This window comes from Bombus flavifrons, chromosome 8 (assembly GCF_040668555.2).
Source record: "Bombus flavifrons isolate JBK064 chromosome 8, iyBomFlav1_principal, whole genome shotgun sequence".
NCBI classification, from domain to species: domain Eukaryota; kingdom Metazoa; phylum Arthropoda; class Insecta; order Hymenoptera; family Apidae; genus Bombus; species Bombus flavifrons.
This window is the reverse complement of record NC_138449.1, coordinates 1,346,083-1,352,082: the sequence shown is the minus strand read 5'-3', so window position 1 is coordinate 1,352,082 and position 6,000 is coordinate 1,346,083.

Sequence of the window (6,000 nt, the reverse complement as noted above, 5' to 3'; positions counted from 1 at the left end):
TCGTTTTCATTAAGCATTACCTCCTGGTGTCTCTATTCCATGTAAGGTCATTTGGTTAACTTCTACGCGATGATACACACGAGTTTCACCTTGTTCTCCCTGCTGTTTTATCCCCCCTCGAGACGTTTCGTCGTCCTTCAAGTATATCCACGTTTTCCTTTATTCGGAAAGTTTCAACCCCCGGTTGCAGTTTCTTTGCCATTCTCCGGGTACGTGCACCACTCACGAGTTTTACTTCACTTTTCCGGCATTACGAGCAGTTTGTTGTTTGTCCGCCGTGCCGTTGCCTCGCAGCTGTCGAGTTTTACTTCGCGCTAGTTTGTCGACTCTTGTTACCGCGGCGAGAACGTTTACTTTTATTTTAGTTCGATCATTCTTTATGTGTGATTTTCTTCGAGCGCAGGATCAAACAATCAGCGATTAATATATTTATACATCGAATATTTACAACGTATAAAAATTTATCAAACTGGACAATTCGTAATTCTTCATAGGTTTACTATAGAATGAATCTTTGAGCATTTCAAAGATTTCTTACGAAGCATATAGATAAAGTCTTGTCCTTTCATATTAGCGCAAAACGTGTGCATTTTGTTGATCTACAGATTACGGTTTCAATGAAAATTAGAGAAACATTGTTCAACAATTACCAACAAATTTGAACAATACTTATATATGACATTGAAACGAGGGAAGTACTTCAATAAAATAGTGTATCAAAGTAATTGATCGCAGATATGCAGAAATTATTAAAAATAGGGGTTGTTCTATAAAGTGCATGTTAGCTTTTTAAGAACTCTTCCTCTTTAATGTTTAATGTAAACACAGTTCTTCTGCGTGTCTGCAGTAAATACTGGTTTCAGTGTTTGCGTCCTAAATACTGTTTATATTTGAACAGATATTATATAAATTATAAGTTGCCATTATAAATAAAATGCGAAAGTATGTGAATCTGTAAAGTCAACTACAAATTGTTAGCTATCTAGAATTTATAATATAGTAAAATGTAATATACAACAATCTATAAAAAAAGTTGCATGTCTTAAACTTACGTTCTGTACATTATATTTCCTTTGACATTCTTATGGTCTTATAAAAATATCTCTACGCATTTAATTTTTCTCAATTTCCTTTGAAACAAGGGTCTCTCTATCCTGTTTTCCCATCATTTGTCTCTTTTCTTGTTTTTTTTTTTTTTTTTTTTTTTTTTTTGATACAGACAGAAGGAGCGCTGGACGTGAGCGGTCTACCATACACGGGCCGGTGATAAACTTGTCAGAACGACGGGTAGGGGGGCAAAACGGAAGGTCACAGGTCAGAAGGGCCGTTTCGCCTCATATGTGGTCACACTTCCTGGAGACGAAACCCTCGCCTCGTTTCGGAATCATGCAGCGGAATTTACTATTGGTCACTTCCTAGTCTCGTAACTCCTCGATCTCGAAACCGTACCGCAAAAAGATGCGATTTTCTCGCTTCCTGCTGTCCCTATCGATTTTATCGAATATCGGAGAATCCTTCTGGTAAAAGTCGAGAAAGATCGCCTCTGGAGACCTCTTTAGAAACTCAAATTTAGATTACTGTATTCATTGAAACAGAATGGAATATTCTTAGATTCTTGACAGGATTTCCTTTTTCTCTAATCTTTACGTATTTGTCGATTTGGTGATGAAAGTTACGTAAGTGTAATTTTTGTGCACCGGTAATTGACGCAATTAGTAATGTTAGAGGTTAAATATTATGAAGCTAGAATTATTGTAAATAGAATATTTGTTACGCCCCGAGGCTTACTGTAGGCCGTGTTCCTAACCGTCTCCGTCTTACATGACCGACGAGATATACACAATGTAGCGGTAAGCGCACAGTTGTCAAGCAGCGAGTTCTAAAAAACATCGATTCGCCTTCGGTCTGTTATTTTACCCACACAAACAAAGTGGTATACGTGATCATAGGCGCGAACGTTCGCTAGACCCGAGCGTGGTGGGGGTCATATCTAAGAGAAGACAAAGGAAAAAATCGAAGGGCAAAGAATGTCATACGAGGAGTCAAACCGAATGCATCGAGAGATTCAGAGAAATAAAATCAAGTCGCTTAGTCAAACTAATACGTCGAGAAATACTATAAAGTCGAGTCGAATTATAATAATAAACTAATTGTATTATCGTAAAATCATTTGTAACGTGTTAATTATAATTTTAAATATTGCTAAAAACAGAAGCTTATATTAATGTTGTTAATTCAGTGTTACAATCATTTGGACTACCTCTGTTATCCTAATCGAAACAGGGGAACGACTGGTTCGCAGGATCGATTATCAGAATCGTAGCGAGAATTTACGTCTCTCACTGACGCGTTTCCTCGCGATCGCGTTTCGCCGCAAACGGTCGTAACAATATTAGAAGCCTATTACAAATAGAAATATTATATAAATTCTACGCCTTGATAATTTAGTTCATACATATACATAAATGAAATTAAGTAATATACAGGGTAGTTGGTAACTGGTGGTACAAGCGGAAAGGGGGTGATTCTACGCGAAAAAAGAAGTCGAAAATATAGAATATAAATTTTTCGTTTGAGGCTTTGTTTCCGAGAAAATCGACTTTGAATGTTCGCTTGGTACGCGTGCGGTACGTTATAACGGATCTCACTGTAGATCGTTGTCTCGATGGAAAAATTAAAAAAAAAAAATTAAAAAAGAATTTGTATTCTATATTTTCAACTTCTTTTTTCGCGTAGAATCACCCCCTTTCCGCTTGTATCACCATTTACCAACCACCCTGTATATAATAGTGTGTGTATAAAGATACATATATTAGTTATAACTGAGATATATTTCCAGAAGATTTCATGCTTCCGTTTCAAATTGGAAAATCAAGCACTTCGTTAGAGACAGAGAACGTTCAACATTTCCTTTTTTAGAATTCTGTTAGGAAATGCAATAGCTTTACGTTATGATACAGCGAAGTGTCGTGTAGTTTTAGTTTGTTATTCAGCAAATTTCTATGGCTGGCCGGCCTGATTGTTCGGTTCCGTGTTAGCAAAGTATCATAAAGTCACATCCCAAAAGATATCTGTATCTAGATCGTCTGTATCGAGCCTATCGGTTCCCGGCACTTCGTAATGTCGAGCTTGTCCTGTCGGGATCGCCCTGTTGCCAAGTCGTCGCATCACCGCCGTCCACCAGAAATCAGCTCCTTTACTCTCGCTCAAGCGACATATTGCGCTACGCACACACTGGAAGGATGTAACTGAGGGTCGTTCGCCTTTAGAAATAAGTTGCTTGTTATTACTCGTCTATTGATCGTCATTTTTCGATCATTACTTATTGCCACTCGTAATCGTAATCATTGTCTTTCGTTAGTTAGTCAACATTCATGAAAATGAAATATTGAAAATATATAGTTTTAGTCTTCAATATGGAGTAGTCCTTCGAGTTGTCCTTTATTAGTCTGCACACCGCGTGTAAACGCCAACGAACTCTGGGCAATCCACTTCCATCAACCACAGGCAATAAACAAACTCCTATACTATAATTTTCAAATACTGCTGAAGAACAAAAGATAAGAATAAAATACTCTAAAATAACAATTGGTAACCAGTCGGTAGACTGGCAGCCTTTTTACAATTAATAATTTTCAAAGTAAATCCTTGAAGCAAAATTGTCACGGTTTTAATTAAGCGAAATGTGAATCACAGAGACTCAAATTATCGAGACCCGGTGGCGTATTTTAATTAGATCCGCGTAATCTTTGCTTTGCCGACTCTTTCATTTGCCCCATGGCGTCAGCTAAGAAAGAGAAATTAGTAGATTAAGTTGTGGTACTACAGATGTGTCTGTCTAATAACGGACACCACCCCCTGGACGTGAAATGACAAACTGCCAGTTCCTTTCGTTAGTCGTGTAAAATATACAGAAAGATGAACTGTGATCCAATATCCAATCTTTTTTTAGATCTTCTTTTTCTTCTTCTTCTTTGAAGATCCATTAAGGTCAGCGTTGTACCAATGCATTTTATTTTATTTTTAAATTTTCAAATTATCCAACTTTCAATCTCACAAATCTTTTAATTTTTACGTTTTCAAATCTTCCAATTTTTATATCTTCATACTTTCAAATTATCAAACTTCCAAATATTTAAATATTCAAACCTTCATTCCTTCAGGTCCACAGATTTCAATATCTTTGAATTTCCATAACCGCATTCCATTTCCAAATTCATTTTTCATCAATAACATTGCTTTTACGCATCTGTTGCATACTATTTTATACTTTGACCTTTAATAGTTAAAAGAATCGATTCGAACTTAAAGCACATCCATATGACACGATGTTTACGTGATTTCCTCGTGCTCCTGAATAAAACTGACCCGACAAATATGAGGAACAGTTTAAACAGTATATTTCACGGTTCACCTTTTTTTATGGTGTACGTGATGTACAAGTTTAATCTTTGGGGCCAGTTATCTGTCTAGAGTTTGGAATATTGAGATTTTGATAAATAATTTTGGAGGATAGTTTTTCAATTATTCAACTGTTTAAATGATGCTTTATATTCTGGGATATCGAACAACGATTAAATTTGGACGTTTTAACGTTTCGATTTCTATGTTGATTCGCTTTAAATCTTTAACGATTAAAGGTTCAATGAAATTGTTAACATTTCTAATGATTCGCGTACTATTATCTAATCCTTGTTCGTAAGTTCTTAAGTTCTACTTTGTGAGATATAAAGAAAGAATATGCTTCGTAGAATTTTTCGAAAGAAAGATATTTTTCAACTATTAAAATTTTCATCAGAGGAATATTAATACTGTTCATTTTTCGGAAGAACATAAAGGGAATTTCTCTGTAACGTAACATTATGTATTAACAGCACAGTAACACGTGCTCTCGGATCCGAAGCGACATTATTATAATATTAAATTGTCGGTTATTTTCGATGAAACGCACAACCGCCGATGATTTTATTTATTAATAAATTCTTTCAAAGGGAAAAATTTGTTGCATGAATGTAATGAGTTTGCTTGGATCGCTTTGTCGTGTATTTACAACAATTCGAGAAATTTCAAGTGAATCCCATTGCACAATGCCCGATTAATGTTTTACTTTAATCTCATTGTACGTTCTCAGTTTTATTAAAAAACGAAAAATTCTGGAAATTTTAAAGAGTTATCTTTTCCCAGCATCTTCATTAAAATATGCGTTAACTTAAATTCTAAATATTCAAATAAATCATAAATAAGCTGAATAAACGTACGAGGCTCAAACTTTAAGTTGACAATAACGGATCTGTAGTTAATTGATTATCGAGTAGAGATTAAACGTAGATTAAGTGCACGTGTTGGTTTATTGAGTTGTATCGTAGAAAGGTGAAACATTAGATTTGGATAGTAGTAAGTATTTTGTTCTTATACGTGATGTTTGTAGACGCAGATATTCCGAACTATCTCGTTAATCAAGTTCAGTTAACTAAAGATTATATTTTGTTTTGATTCATTTGTCGTTCGATTATGAAATTTTTTTAACATCAAAATGAATGGATACATAAAATTAAGAAAATTTACAATTTTATATGCATAAATTCATACTAGATACATAAATCAACGTGGATTGAATTTTCCTGATAGAAATCTGTTTTTAAAAAAAATTGTTGAAGATATTAAGAGTTCAGAAAGATTAGCGATGGTAAGTTAAATCCTGGTTATATATATGTATGATACGAATGACGAGTAATTCAATGTTTGAGAGAGAAAATGGAAATAATTCCAACGTTCCAAATAAAAACATTTCACTTTTGCAAAGACTGCATATGCCAGAATACATCCAGCCCCTTCGTAATGACAAGCTCTGAAATTGCATTGAGACATGAATAGCTATCGATTGAACGGTGAGATCAGATTAACCGTCAAAAATAAGGATGAAACAACCTGTGATTCATTAATCTAGTCAGTCTCGAATATCCACTATCCTTCAGAATTTAAATAATCCTGTTGCATAGA